The sequence below is a fragment of the Bacillus rossius genome, chromosome 11, assembly GCF_032445375.1.
Source record: "Bacillus rossius redtenbacheri isolate Brsri chromosome 11, Brsri_v3, whole genome shotgun sequence".
Taxonomy (NCBI): domain Eukaryota; kingdom Metazoa; phylum Arthropoda; class Insecta; order Phasmatodea; family Bacillidae; genus Bacillus; species Bacillus rossius.
Genome location: NC_086338.1, coordinates 48,932,342 through 48,949,005, shown reverse-complemented (window position 1 = coordinate 48,949,005; position 16,664 = coordinate 48,932,342). Strand labels below are relative to the sequence as shown.

The 16,664-nt window shown below is 42.4% G+C and overlaps 1 protein-coding gene across 4 annotated transcripts in view; it reads right to left on the bottom strand.

Moving 5' to 3' along the window:
- The window catches only part of LOC134536935 (dnaJ homolog subfamily B member 6), a 158,611-nt gene that overhangs the window by 62,131 nt on the left and 79,816 nt on the right, over positions 1–16,664 (bottom strand). The window lies entirely within an intron of this gene.

Below are 16,664 nucleotides of genomic sequence, written 5' to 3'. Positions count from 1 at the left end.
GGTGGTCGTGGTTGTCGTCGTAGTGGTGGTCGTGGTTGTCGTGGTGGTTGTGGTTGTCGTCGTGGTGGTCGTGGTTGTCGTGGTGGTTGTGGTTGTCGTCGTGGTGGTCGTGGTTGTCGTCGTAGTGGTGGTCGTGGTTGTCGTGGTGGTTGTGGTTGTCGTCGTGGTGGTCGTGGTTGTCGTCGTAGTGGTGGTCGTGGTTGTCGTCGTAGTGGTGGTCGTGGTTGTCGTGGTGGTTGTGGTTGTCGTCGTGGTGGTCGTGGTTGTCGTCGTGGTTGTCGTGGTTGTCGTGGTGGTTGTGGTTGTCGTCGTGGTGGTCGTGGTTGTCGTCGTAGTGGTGGTCGTGGTGGTTGTGGTTGTCGTCGTGGTGGTCGTGGTTGTCGTCGTAGTGGTGGTCGTGGTTGTCGTGGTGGTTGTGGTTGCGTCGTGGTGGTCGTGGTTGTCGTCGTGGTGGTCGTGGTTGTCGTCGTAGTGGTGGTCGTGGTTGTCGTCGTAGTGGTGGTCGTCGTGGTCGGGAACCACTCTTAAAAACTGCTCCAATCCAAACTCTGTATCCAGACAGATCGCCTAAGATTGACCAGACAGCCCAGCCAACAAGAAGAAAGGAAGTACTTTAAAAGGTATAAGTATTTCCAAAAACCTCAGTAGGTAACTGCCGCCCTTAAGATTACGACTGCGAGGTTTTCCGAAAAGTCTCGTGTAATTTTCGCCTTCGAAGCGGCTATAACCCAGAAGCGAAGCAACTTTCAAAACATTTTACTGTTGCCTTACTTACACTATTGACAACGTGTGCAGGCTCTTCCTGTTAGCCGACTGCTGCCTTAATCTCATTATGGACATTTTGTGAACTACACTTCTTTTACCGAGCAGCCTAGAATTGTCAGGTACAAGTTCGGCACCTTAGCTTGTCACTAAAAAGCTGTATACAATTATAAGCAACAAGCCATTTACCTTTTAAACTTTAAAGTATTCACTTGTAATTTACTCATTCATTTGAAAAACTCAATTAGTTCATTATTTACATACTTTTAAGAATTTACTTGATACGAACAAACTTGCACCTTTGAGAAACAGGGCCCAGGGAATTCAAGAATCAGAGTCAAAAATTTTATTCTTCAATCCACCACGCTCGGTTTACTCACGTGTCAAATTAGTTATTTAATTTTCTTGTCGTTATCAATGACTCTTCGTGTTATTTACCAACGATAGCGCTCTCTACTAACCACCATCTAATAGCGGTAAAAAGTCACGCAAGTATTCGAACATTCCAAAAAAAATTGGTTGTCTGTAAAGTCGGTTTACAGACGATAGTTTAAAGTGACAACATCATAACAAAACATTGATGAAATGATTGCATACTTTTATGAATAAAATTGAATCACTTTTATTGAATTATCACTATTTTGTATGGATACAAAGGAGGAGTGAAATGAAATCTACAATTTAATTGATAATTTTACTTTTATTTGCACTCAGTAATTCAAATATGTTTATTACTTTAACGAACAAATTATTTTAACTATAACTTTTATACATGTTTGCTATTTAACTTCTTCCAATCTGTGTTATTCTGTTAAGGATAGGACGATGATAGGAAAAGTAGGACACGAATGGGAGTGTTTCAAGTTTAATGTGCCTCTAAAAAGTCAAATCGACGGTTGTTCCAATCGAGTGGAAGAGAGATAGATGCGGCCGGCGCAAGCGTGCAATGAGCGTAACGGGACAAAGCGTAACGGGACAATGAGTCATCCTTTTTCGTGCGTGCAGCCGGCGTTCATCGATTTATTAGACGTTGTCACGTCAAAAAATAACGCTTATTAACGATCCGGTGAGACAATTTGTGATGGAACGGCAAATGCAAGCTGCAAGAGCAGAGAATGGTTCGCGGAGGAGGGAGGTGGACGAATCTCTTGCCAGAAGGAAGCGGGGGGCCCCCGCCCACGCGCGCGCAGGGCCGCTCTGACGGGCTGCCAGCGGCCGAAGCTCCTGCGAGTCTCGTGAAATACCTGCGGCCAACCCCGATCACCGCCCCGGCGCTATACTTGGACCAGGCCCCGTCGGCATCGCTACACCTGCCCTCCAGCCCGTCCGCACTCGCGCGCCGCGTCGACAATAAAGGCCCGTCTAGTCCAGGGGCGTAACCAGGGGGGGGGGGTGGTTTAGGGGTTCAAACACCCCCCCCCCCCTAGTACCAAATCTTTAATTAATTTCTTATTCATCACTCAAACAAATTTCATATTAAAATTAATAAAATTTTTACCATTACAATATTTAAATTTAAGAACCGAAAACTGCTAAAATAGCACTATTTTACACCTTAAAAACCAAATTTTCGCGGGGGAGGACCCCCGGACCACCCGCTTTAATACGGGGAGGGGGGCATGCTTCTTAACACCCCCCATACACAAATCCTGGCTACGCCATTGCCGTCTACAATAGTCCGAACCAGTGCGTGGTCCGTGTCCTTATCCGAATGTGAGTGACGTCACATTGTCTCACCGAAAACTGCCCTGTTCACAATTGCGATGTCCGAATGTATTGATTTCTAAAGTTGTCACCAGAGCGCAGTAAATGTGCCAAACCAAATGTTTTTGTTTATTGTTTTGATGCTTTGTAGTTTGAGATTGAACTTATGAAAGTTATGCAAGTTATAAGTGACTTACAACACCTTCCATTTCCTTCAATAACAAAAACAAACACCACGTTTCCAAACTGGAACCGGAAATACAAATATCGTGAGTGTTCAGTTCTTTTTCTGTGTCCGAAGTACACAGGTTGGGACAAAAAGTTCAAATTGACGAATGTCTTCGGACCAGGTAGGTTCGGACCTTCGCCCACTTGACGCATGACGTCAGAGGGTCACGTGGACCAATCAGCGACGAGTGTCCTTCGGACACAGTTTAGGACATTGCTATTGTAGACGGGCCTTAACACTCGCAAGAATCCGAATACAAGGTTTCACGTCGCAAGGTTAACGAACGCAGAGGCTTAGCCCAAGATCGCGGCTGACCCCGAACCACCTTGTTACTAGAGACCTGCAAAATTCGCGGATTCATTCGGTGACAGGCTAGAATTCAAACACATATACCTCTTAGATAATTTTGCTATTGGCTTACTGTTCATCTGGACGAATCTCAACCAGTTATAAACCCTCAACCAATTGAAGGATCGAATCACAGACAAACCAGCTGAGACGACTTACAAGTCGGCAGCCAATGAACTAGCGTTGTTATTTGCCCGAGTGTACAGGGGTATGTGCAGTCTATCCTGAAGGCCATCGAAACCGCGAATTTTGCAGGTCTCTACTTAATACAGACTCGGTGCTCTTGTGCAATGCCAGGGTGCTGGGATCGAACCCACCGACCTCTCATAACGTACGAGTGGCGGATCAGCGATCACGACCGACATAAACCAAATGAAGGGCTTCGGAAGATATTGGAGCAAGTTAAGAATCTTGCAAATGAGCTTCCTGCACCAAATAGTTTCAACGTCACAGAGGTTAAATATTCGGCTAACTTCGAAACTATAATTTCATGACTTACACAACTATGATTCAAGATATTTTTTTGGACTTTGGCCACTGCTGGTTACATTGTTTATAATAGAAAACTCTAATAACGGACAAAATTATGAAAATTACAAACAAAAAAATTATCAAACACAAAGAAAACAGCTAAAATCACCCGATGTCAATTTTTTTTTATATATATGCCGCGTCGTTTTAGCCCAATGTGTCAGTACTGTACTAATCGTTTTACTAATTTCTTCCGTTGAATTTTTTGTTGCTTTTTTTCCCCATCGGTTTTGTCCGTTATTGAGGTTTCTCATGACATACAGTGTATCAGCAATGGCGTATTTCCAAAATCACAATCTTGAGCCAATCTTTGTCATTGCAAGAACCATTCAAAGAAATAGTTACAGAACTATGTTCGGCGCCCCTCAAATAAAATCACACTTTGGAAAGACCTACTAGCTTATCCACGGGTTAAAAAAGGTAACTTAAATATTTGTTACGACACAGGCACGGGGAAGTCTAAAGACTGCGATGCATATAACATTAGTGTTTTCCGAGCCATAACCTAAGAATGAACCACTGACCTTAGCTCGCCATATGATCCTTCCACGCATTTGATCAACCACAAGAAACTATTTCACAGTTCAAAAATGCCTTTGAGAGGGTAGAAACTTAAACTTGGGTACGAAAAAATACGCAGTGCACATACACCTTGTTTGTGAGTAGTGTGTGAGCATTGTTTTCAAGTGAATCTTGGTTAATTTTTTTTTTAGAGTTTTATATGGATTTTAAAGTCTTTTACGAAACCAGAATCTGAAATACATCAACAAAATAGCATCAGAACATATTTTTATTAAGTTGAAAAAAAATGTGAATGAAAACTAATGTTAATTTTAAAAAGTTAAATTAATGTCCAGAGTATTGATTCACTTTGTAAGTCACGTAAGTGTCACCTCCCCTATCACCTCCCCACGCAACAGGCAACAAAAACATACTTCATTTCCACTCTCAGCGTATGGTGCCAGCTCCGATCACACTTCAGTGCCACTAATGAATTATTTTGTAGTGTCTTCAAAATCAATTGGTTATCACAGAACATACAATTTGTCAAATTTCTTTGTAGCTGCCACGTAACTTTTTTTTATATATCGAATTTCAAGTCCGAACTTTCCGATTCCGTTTTTTCCATGGTTTACCCAAAATAACTGTTAATGATCAGAGTGAGAGCAAAAAAAAAAAGCCCAGATAGGCACTCCCATGTTGGCTGGCGAAAGTTCCTTACTGGACAGTCTCTTTTTTGATGGGGGGGGGGGGGGGGTAGTAGCTCTCTGTACACGTACCAACCTCAAACAATAAAAACGGTAAGCAAAAACATCAAATAACGTGTAAGAAAAGAAGAATTTTTAAACCTTCATACTAATACCATTTACTAATGCCAATAATTATTTCGTGCTTAATTGTTTATCATCTTCCTTTTGTCGATATACACGCTCAAAACATTAATTTTCAGTCATGCACGGCAGCATTTTCGTTGATTTTTCCTCTTATAAGATTTTGTTTAATAACTTGCACCCGAAACATCTTTTACATCCCATTTTTTTTCGATTTTCGAAACGAATTCTATTAGAACTTCTTAAACTGAAGTATCTCCTCTCCTAGACAAATGTCCGGATGCGCCCCGGCTCAATCCAACGGCTCGCGAACCAAGCACTGGCCCATGACTGCGTCGTGGCTGACCCGCCGCTCGTGCAAGGTTCGGCGACCTACGGCGACGTCACGGCGGCGACCTCCCCCGCGCCACGGGGTCGCCGGCGTCCCGTGGGAGAGTCGGGGGCGCGCGCGCCCGGCCCAGGTGCTCGTTTATTCACGTCCCTTACGGACGCATCACGTGCAGGGTGGTTGGAAAAGTCGCCGGACCATCCGAGACAGTGGCCACGAAAAACTTATCACTTATCTGAAGACAGTCCCTCTGTTATTACCAACCTCGAAATAAAAACCAATGATTTGTATTTTAGCTGTATCATTTCGTTTTCGATAACCTAACAAAGGGGGAGAAAAAGGGAAGGAAGAATAAAGGGGAGATATAAAAAAGGGGGGAGATATAAAAAGGGGGAAGTATAAAAAAGGGGGGAGGTATAAAAAAAGGGGGGAGGTATAAAAAAAGGGGGGAGGTATAAAAAAGGGGGGAGGTATAAAAAAGGGGGGAGGTATAAAAAAGGGGGAGGTATAAAAAAGGGGGGGAGATATAAAAAAGAGGGGGAGATATAAAAAAGGGGGGAGATATAAAAAAAGGGGGGCGATAGTAAAAAAAGGGGGGCGATAGTAAAAAAAGGGGGGCCGATAGTAAAAAAAGGGGGGCCGATAGTAAAAAAGGGGGGGCGATAGTAAATAAAGGGGGGCGATAGTAAATAAAGGGGGGCGATAGTAAATAAAGGGGGCGATAGTAAATAAAGGGGGCGATAGTAAATAAAGGGGGGCGATATAAAAAAAGGGGGGCGATATAAAAAAAGGGGGGGCGATAGTAAATAAAGGGGGCGATAGTAAATAAAGGGGGCGATAGTAAATAAAGGGGGAGATAGTAAAAAAGGGGGGGCGATAGAAAAAAGGGGGGCGATAGAAAAAAAGGGGGGCGATAGAAAAAAAGGGGGCGATAGAAAAAAAGGGGGGCGATAGAAACAAAGGGGGGCGATAGAAACAAAGGGGGGCGATAGAAACAAAGGGGGGCGATAGAAACAAAGGGGGGCGATAGAAACAAAGGGGGGCGATAGAAACAAAGGGGGGCGATAGAAACAAAGGGGGGCGATAGAAAAAAAGGGGGGAGATAGAAAGAGGGGAGAAATAAAAGAGAAGAGAAAGAGAGAAGGTGCGTGGCGGCGCGAGGAACGGCCCGGCCGAGGGCGCAACGAGGTCAGACCCGGAGCCGCGATCAATACGAGGCCCGTGACGACACGGGGCGAGGCTTCGAGAACCGGGCGAGCCGGGCTTGTTTACCGACCGCCAGGCATTACCACCGGCAATACAAGCCTCCGAGATTACTCGTGTGACGCAATAACCTTCATCCCTCCCTTCTTTAACTAGCACAACACCCACCACGACGTGTTTTACAATGCCGTTCTACAATCCACTATTAAGGCTGCTAGGATTTTGGGCCTTTAGGCTCGGTCTTACACGCAATTTGTTTTAACTACATCGATATTACTATTATTTAAGTGCTCTTTCTGTAATACTAACTCGACACCACCCTTACATATTAGTTGTTTTGTCAAATATTTTCAACAGATTATCAGTTATTGTAATATCATGGGTGTAAAAATTCGTGCAAGTGATGGTAGTTACAATAAGTGAACATCTGTAGAAAATATTTGTGGTAGAACGACAAATGCAAGAGATGTATCGAAATAAAACATTGGAAACAGTCCTCAAAAATGTAATGAAGAAAAACGAGCAAAACAACATGGCGTGTGAGATGAAGCTTTTTAATTTACGTATTCGACAGAACACGCGAACTGCTAAAACAAGTTCCGTAAAAGTCAGGGGCCGTTTACTTATTTTATCCTGCCTAGCCTCGATCCCAATACAAAGTGTGCATGCGGTCAAGTGGCCAAGAGTACTCGGGCACGGCAAGATTGCAAGGTTATGGCAGTCAACTCAATATTCTCGTCGGGCCGGTGTCAGGGCCCAACTACGGGTATCGCTCACTATGCGACGTGTCATTAGCGCCTGCACAATCGCCCCGGCGGCCATTTCGACACGAGCGACCCACTGACGAGGCGTCGCGCCCTCTGGGGACGGAACTTTCCACTCGTTCCCGGCTCCAGTCGCAAGTGCACAAGAGTGCATTCCGCGGTGCATCGAACACTCCTGGAACACCTGCTGAAAACCACGCAGCACGCACAAACGCAACGCAAGCATCTGCCAAACTTTCAAACCTTTTTCCTTGCGATTCTGCATCCCATTTTTGAATAGAAGTGTTCCGAAAACTTTTAAGACGGAGACAGTGATTTGGACGATATTGATTTAAAATCATTATTTTGGACATACGCCAATTACAGTTTGCTCTGTATGTCAGAAGAAAAAAAACAACTAATAACTGACAAAGAAAGATGAATACACACACAAAAAAACAAGCCATCCGTTCTTCGGGTTTTTCTCTATATAACACAGTGTACACTATCTGTGGCGTATGTCCAAAACAATGATTTTTAAATGGCTCTAGGGAGTCCTGCGCTTAAAGTGCATGATGCATTTGTAGGTCAGGAATAATGACCCGTCGGGGCAACGGTTAGCACGCTTGAAACACGAGCTGTGTTGGCCCCATATTTCGCTCGGTCGGTGGTACTTATTTTCCAGTGCCTGTTTCGAAAAACTGCTCCCGGACGTCGCCTTTGTCACTTCAGCTACACGCTGCGGACCACGAATGAATTTGTGTGTGTTTCTTAAATGTACCTTAACGCCGAAATACCACAATCAAACCTAACCTTACCTAACCTAACGTAATATAACTCAGCCTAACCTAACCTTTGTGGCAGTCCTGCAATGACATTTTTCGGCTTTAGTGTATTTCGGCGTTGTGGTAATTCGGCGTTGTGGTACACGGCATTTTTCTAGCTGTCGGCGTTGCGGTCAATTTGGCATTTCGGCGTTGTGATGCGTCCCCCTTCTCTTCACGGCGGATGAGTGATTCAACCCGTCGTCCGGCAGCTAACGCTCGTTAAAATATCCACCAGTTGCACGGCCGTGAAACGAGGAAATATCGTCCGCGTGGTACGGCGACAGTACTTGGATCGGCACTCGATCCGTGTTCCGCCCTGGAGGGTCCATCACCAACCACAGCAAAGCAGCAGCAACAGCAGGTGTTGCCGCCTCCTGGGCTCGTTCAGCCGCGACACACACGGCAACCTGGGGGGTCTCCTCAGTCACCTGCCGGACCGTCGTCCGAAAAACTCACGATCAACGATCAATATACATGCTTTTCAATTAACTGGCAACAGCTTGCTGTACACTTGTAATGTTTTAATTTCAGGTGTCGATGATCGCTATACATATTATATATATATATATATATATATATATATATATATATATATATATATATATATGTATGTCAAATTCAACAATCATGGCCTCGTGTTGCTTTTTGATTAGACGGGGACCCGGGCTCCCCATAATCCCCCCCCCCCTTAAAACAGAATCTACGTCCACGACACGACGGATCGACCAGATTCGAACCAGTGTTCTCCAATTTAATTATCACGTGAGCAACACATTTTTAACAATTTCAATTCCCAGAATCCACACACGTCAATCAAATTTAAATATAGCGATTCTTTCAAAGCGTTTCGCTTCGGTCAGATTCCGTAATTTTTCTTTGAGTGGAATTTTTTCGTAACTTTGAATAATAGCCTGTTTGTATTCCAAAAAGATGAGCATGAGGCATATATATTGTTTCACAACGCTGAACTTCCATTACCTGGAAAGGCTTCTCATGATTTCGCGGCGCTAAAAAATTGTTATGCTGAATTTGGTAGGGTATTATGCAATGGAATTTAAACATTAGTGATTATAAGGAAATTATCTTAATATATATAAATCTCGTGTCACAATGTTTGTCCTCAATGGACTCCTAAACCACTTAACCGATTTCGATGAAAATTGGCATTTAGTTGTAATATTTTCCAACTTGAGAGATAGGATAGTTTTTATTTCGATTAATGGTCTTAATCTTATAATTTTAGAGTTTTCTAATGTGATGTATGTATGAGTTGGCAGAAAATCACCACGGCAACGGCTGTAGCATTGTTGATGCTTCATTCGTCTCCATGGCAACGACTATTTCATTGTTAGTGTAGTCCTCATCACTCATTAAATACAGACCACCAATTTTTAGATATATACAGGTAAATAACTATACACTGGTAGAACAAAGTCGGTCGGGATTTGAAAGTGATATAAATTATTCAAATTAAGAAGACAATTACTAACTACATCTGATTTCTAAAAAGGTCCCCTTCACCAAGTCAACTGATTTCGATGAAAATGGGCATTTATGTGTAATTTTTTCCAACTTGAGAGATAGGGTAGTTTTTATTTCGATCAACAAATAAGAGATTTGGTCTCATTTCCCCCCCCCCCCCCCAATTAATACAACCGTGCGAAGCCGGATCGGGCAGCTAGTAAATTAATATATTTCTGACAGGGAATATTTCTCTATTATGTATACAGTACCCTACATTTCAAGGGCGAAAATCTGAATGATTCTCAAGATAAGGGGGAGGGGGTACCCACAAAATTACGTTAGTTATTCCCGTTCCACTGTTGCGATTCTGTAAGAGCAAACGAGCCCTCTCAGAGAAGGGCTTTCTGATTCCAGGGAGACCAGGGCCACTGCCCCCCCCCCCTGGATCTACGCCCATGCCTACATTAACCTAAATGTTCAAGTTTCTTTAAGAGTGTTAAATACTTAATAACATTTGCCATTTTCATTGATCCAAATATCTGAAGTGTTCAGACTGACGACGCACCAGCTGACCAGTTTCCACGCGGCCTGACAATACCCCAACACCGTTCTCGTGGTAACCTCTGACCCCAAGCAGCCGGGCCAGGGCCGAGGCGGTCACAGCCACTCAGATAGGCGCGCTCTAATTCGCCCACTAGTCAGCTAACCCCGCCCCGGAATAGCTGCGAGTATTCTGCCATGCGTGGAAGATAACTGGAAACATTTGACCTTCGGAAACTGGTCTTACAAACCATGTTGGTTATTTATCCCTTCATTACTAGGGACCGGAAGAATTCGCGGGTTTAATGACCTCTAGGATGAACTTCATAGTTCTACGTACACTCGGTCAAATGTCACCCTCTCATTGGCTGCTGTCTTGTGGAGGTGTCCCAACGTAGCCGTCTGTGATTCGATACAGCTTCGGTTGAGTGTTTCTCACTGGCCCAGAGTCATCCAGGTGAGTTGTGAGCCAATAGCAGAGGCAGCATTGAGGTATAACTACTTGAATTTCAGGCTGTCGTGAAATGAATCCGCGAATTTTTCCGGTCTATTCATTACTATCTATGTTGTCGCTAGGTATTATAAATCGTTACGCATGGAGTGTAATAGAGTCAGAGACCAGCAAGTGTCCCTAATTATAATCACTTGCGAGACATTTCACAACTCGCTAACAACATATGGCGACAAAATTCCTTAACGAAACACGAAGGCACTGTGCTTAATAAACAACATAGCGTACTATGCAGAACCTCATCAAGGGCAAAGTTTTTGCTATAAATTTTCCGGCAGGGAATTTACCGTAACGTTCTTCCCCCCATTTAACTAGGACGAACGAGATCGCGTCAGCATATTTTGTCTTACGTGCGAAGCTGTGTGCTTCTGAAACCACCAAGCGATCACGGTAAAAGCAAACGTCGCGGTATTCCAGCGGGCATTTCAAAAACATGAACAGTAAACGTGATGACAATAAATACGGACAATTCTACTTAAGCTGAGCGTATTCTTGATTTCAGACACTGCAAAAAGTTGTTTTTTGTTGAAAAGTTAATGGTGTTTGTGGTAGGATTTAGTTTTCAAAGCTGCCTTTCACATTACTTGAATTGTTTCTTTATACAGATTCGTGGTTCTACATTATTTTATCATATTTATTACTGTTTTCCCCACATATTAATGCCGATACCAAAACAGGTAATTGCAAGAGTAAAACCTGCTTCAATTGCAGGGGGGAAACAAAATCTGAACGAATAGCATTATACTTAATCTGTGATGGTTCTGAGTCCAAACATGTTATGAAATATATTTTACAAGGACTCGGCAAGTTTTTCACTGCTAATACAATGCATTTCAGTGGCCAGGGGCGGACCCAGGATTGACATCTGGGTGGACACCGGTAGTCTGGACATAGTAAAATACCTTTTATTACTTCAGAAGTCGTATTATCCCGTGCATTTTTTACCCTTCTTGGGGAGGGGGGGACACGTGACCCTGTGGCGCCCCCCCCCCTTCTCCAAATCCGCCACGGCCTGTGGCTACAGTGCAAGTTCCGGAACACAGGCCGAGCGGGCAAAGGCAGACCCAACACTTGACTTACTTTTAATAGTAATAAATTGTAATTATTTACATACTAGTCCAGAGAAATTACGAAATTACCTGCAAATAAAATACTTACAACAATTTAATTCAATTTTTTAGCAATATAACACTTGCTATATTTATTTCATGAATTAAATATGTTATATATATATATATATATATATATATGCTATAAAACGTTTGACCTATAAAATGATTTAACAAGAACAGTGCAATCTCAAAAATTTGTGTTTGTCAATTTGAATTTAAACAGTAGTCTTAATTCAATAGTTTTTTTTTAAGATAATTTTTGTATGTTATTTGTTGACTTATCAGGTTCCTAAAAAAAAGGGGGGGATGAACAAAATCAAGCCAACATTTATAAGATTTCAAAAAAATATATATGAAATTTATTTCTTAAAACAGAGTAACGTAATGCAAATGAGGTGATGTTGGCTTACACACAGGACCGCAACTGCGTGGGAGCCGGCCCTTGACCACCCAAAGCGACGCGACGTCGGCGATTATCGCCGGGGCGTAGCGCTCGCGTTGGCGCACGCCCAGTGTCCGTCGTCGCCCGTCATCGCCTGCTCTGCGCCCCATCTTGGACACTATCGCGTCTTATCCGCGACCACGAGTTCAACTCGTGACTTTTTCGGTGACTTCCGTGACCCTGTTGTATTGTAGGGAGGTCACCAAAATGTCCAAAAAAGTTAACGCAGAGAAACGTGCTACGTGCATCAGGGGCGCAACAACAGGGGGGGGGGGGGGGAAGGGTATTTGCCCCCCCCCCCATCCCCTCTGAAACCTTGAAGTGGGGGCAAACGGGGGCAAAGAAAGTGCTGTGTTATCAATTTTTAGATAATAAAACTGCTTAAATAGCACCATTTTCCACCTAGAAATACAAATTTTCCCGGGGGAGGAACCCCGGACCCCCCGCTTCAATAGGGGTGGATCGATGATTCTTTATAAAAAAAACATATTCCCCCCCCCCCCTTTTTTTTTTTTAAATTTAGTTGTTGCGACCCTGACGTGTATGTATCAGTTTCGTGGAAAAAGTACGGCAACTTGAAGACGGGAGTTTCAAGTGGACTATGAACGCCGACTTGGGTGTGGCGGCGGCGGCAGACGAGACGCCCGGCCGCAAAGCACGGAGGGTCACAGGGCGTTCATCAGGTTATTTAGGTCAGGGCGGAGATGGGGGACCTTCCCCCGAGACGTCGCCTCCGCCGATCTCGACCCTGGAAGCGTTCCCGCCCGGCCGACGCCGACGCCAGGAGTCCTACGGGAAGCCTGAGATGTACATCAATTCTCTGTCCCTGCCCGAACACGCCCGAATATTCACCTTCGGCCAACCTCGGGTTTATATATATATATATTTATATTTCTCTGTTTATTTTAATGTAGTTATACTAACCTAACTAACAGTCCATAGTGTCTTAAAAGTGTATTTAATGTAGCTAACCTAACCGACCACTTTTAATATTTGAATTCATTTTTCCTGCGCAAAAAATAAAACAAATCCCGAGGTTGGCCGAAGGTGAATATTCGGGCGTGTTCGGGCAGGGACAGAACTTGATGTACATCTTAGGCTTCTAGGAGTCCCACAGGGTTAGTCAACAATTCCAAATCGGCATTTCAAACCTCGACTCTAAGTATACACCTCTTTGACCAAGTACCTATTCTCTGTCCTTCAGGTTCACTTCAAAAACAATCGTTCCATATTTAAATTAATCGACGAGGAAGTGGCCCTCCAAATATTTAATTCAAGCGACGAAAAAAAATTATCAATAATAATTAGATCGTGTGTTAAAAGGAAAAATATATGAATCGAGACCTTCTTGGTTTCAACAGTTTTTAAACCATTACAATTTAATTACTTTCTTTTTAAATTGACATCGTTAAAAGATCTTATACCATTTAACTGAATGCCTAAAGTAAATAGTGACTAGTTGCTAATACTATTTCCCATGTGAAATAATTTGTGCTTAGTACTGATAACTGTAATAATACTGAATTCTTTGAATGGATCTTGGATGGGTGAGATTGGTAAGATTTTTTTTTTGGACATACGGCCTTGCTTGTTACACTATGTCATTAAACACCTCAATAACTGACAAACAAAAGGATCAATATGCAAACACACGCAGAAAACAAGCCAAAATCAGCAGGTATCAAAATTTAAAAAATTGGATTAGACAGTTCGCGCCTGGGGACAGGAACACAAGACCTCAGTTCCCGAAACGCTGAAACTGTTGTTTCGTTTTAAAAGCCTACTGTGTTCATCTGTCGTGTACACAATATCAGTTTTGTTTCATCGCTGGGTTCGCCTGTTTGTCACGGTTTTGGAGAAAGGTATTTTTTTTTGTCTTCCTTACACAGAATTTTTTTCTGTTCCGTCGATCGTTACTCATAAAAACTGTTGAAACCAATGTAGTGTATTTCGGTTCCTACCTCTCCCCCTTAGACACTTTACTTTCCATCATCTGCTGTCAGCTTGAGTGAATTTTAAAAAAAGTATGATTTTGGATGCAGGGGCGGATCCAGAGGATGACAAGAACACGTGCCTCCCCCCTCCCCCGCCAATACACACACAGATGCGGAAAAGATACAATAAATAAATACTTCTTAAATAAATGTTGGGATATTTTTATATTAAATACTTACGAAAGATGGATGCATAACTAATTCATTACTTGGTCGGGATCTAATATCAAGATTAAGTTATTTGCTATCCAGCATTTTTTTGGTAAAGGAGGGGTGGGTATTTAAACTTTCGTTGATCATCCCAGAATTCTATTTTGTATTAGCCCCTGCGGATGCACTAATACGTGTGGGGGCGATGTTTACGATGCTCTCTCCCCCTCTCGGGATGTTCACAGACACGGCACCTGGGGGCCATTATGACGGGAGATATTTATACACTGTGCGACTGTGGGCTTCGTGTGTGTCTGTCTCTCTCTTTCTCGGCTGAACACATTACGGGACCAGCCCAGTCGACGCGAGAAAATACGTACTCCCTGAACTATCCGCCTTATAAACAACCACCACTTCAGGCGTCGGCCAACAGCTCCGAACATCTCCCTACTTGCGGCCCACACAAACAAACCAACCTCACGCGCAGTGATTAGATGCTGACGTCGTCATGTACTATCAAGCACACTCACAAAGGACGCCATGCGCATCAAGTTAAAATAACAAAGATAGTTTGCTTCTCCCACAATCTTTGGCTGAAATTCGAGATAGCTCGCATAAAAATCAAGTAAATGGCACGATTTTACATGGATAACAAAGCATTCGAAGTTACAGTCGCACGGAACAGAAAATTCGAATTCCCTTCAAATATCGAGTTTTAAACGTTTGTCAGGTTTAATTACATGAATCAGGTGTTTACCTAAATCCAAGCATTTAAATTTTGCCTTTTTTGTTATTTAACGACTAGGAATGATTAAATACAAAGAAAAGAACTGCCTCGCAAATAAATACTATATTAAAATTAGTATCGCATTATACTTTTCAAATGCATGTATCAGAACAATCGTTAGATACTCTATGTCGTGTATGCTGTTAGGCCGGAAGAAGAAGATCGGCGCACGGCAAAGAGATGAAGTTCGACAACTTTCTGTGCGCCGTTGAGTGTACTAATCTCCGATGCAGCTGCTGCTGTCATGTTTGTGTACATTCAACTTCCGAAATCCCGAGCGTATGATCTGTGCGCGAGCTGTTGCGAACGTACAAGCTGGCCTACAAAGAGAAAACGAAGCTAAAGGGAAACGGATCGACTACTCAATGACGACTACCTAAAGTCAACGAGGAAAGAAAAACTTCCTGCGGGCGATTCTAAGAATGAATGCCAAATGAGATTACCTGCCGAGCAGTGAAATCGAAGGCAGGATTACAGGAAATCCATAAAATGGAAGAAGGCGAGGGGCACAACTGATAATCTGAAAAGTGAGGGCAGTGACAGTTAAGGAGAAAAAAAAATTACAGAAGCTGCACACTGGATGGAACAGTATTTGCATGAACGTAATTACGTCCCTGGCACGTTGGCAAATGCTCCGGGGTTCGATAACCAGCCAAGTCGGGAAGCTATCCAGTCGAAAACGTTACTTTCTCAATTGTCAAGACTTAAATCTAAATATTTTTGCTGTGGTACAGTTTCGCATCAAACACATTCACCTGCTTAATTAATTTTAATATGTTTCTTTAAAATACAATTCGATACGCTACATGAAACTGCTCCGGGACAAAGTTTCTTATCGCATATCCAAATTATATCCAAGTTTTAAGTATGCCTAAATCATATATATATATATATATGCATACATACACACAAAATTTTACAGTTTTTAATCATCAACACGTCCAATTCCATTCTTTATTTTATTATTTTATGTTAAAATATTACTGAATACGCAATAACGAAAAATCACCGAGAAAAATAGTTCGACCAGAATGAAAGTGCGAAACACGGAAATATTGCAAGTGAAAAGTCAAACCAGTTCCAGAATGACGCGAAAACGTAACAAAAAGCAACCAATGAGATTGAATCTCATGGATAAGAAAAATCGATTAAAATAATTTCTGGTACGAGAATATATCACGATCAGGATTTACATAAATAATAAAACTAAAACACATAAATGATAGGACACTAGAAATTATTGTGCTTATTACAATTTTTAACGTGTTTAAAACGTAAACAAACATGGCTACCAAAGCAACCAAATACTCTGCTTCAACCAGTCACCTCCAAAACGATTTTAGAGCAGTTACATCTTTGAATTTGATTCAATTATCGTAAATATCGCAAAAATGCCAACTAAAATAAAAATAAGTTTCTCAGATAAACGCCTTATATAAAATAGAATTTAAGCTTTTTTCTTTTATATACGAAAAATAAAATACAAAATTAACTTAAAATCGTACAAAACATACCCGAATTTTAATAACGTACACGATGAAGCACCTTACACTGCTACAATATATACCTTGGCCACTTCCGTAATCGCAATTATAATCGATAGGAAAGTAAAGCGCCGTACTTCCTGGGACAGGCTACAAGGACAATTCTCTAGAACA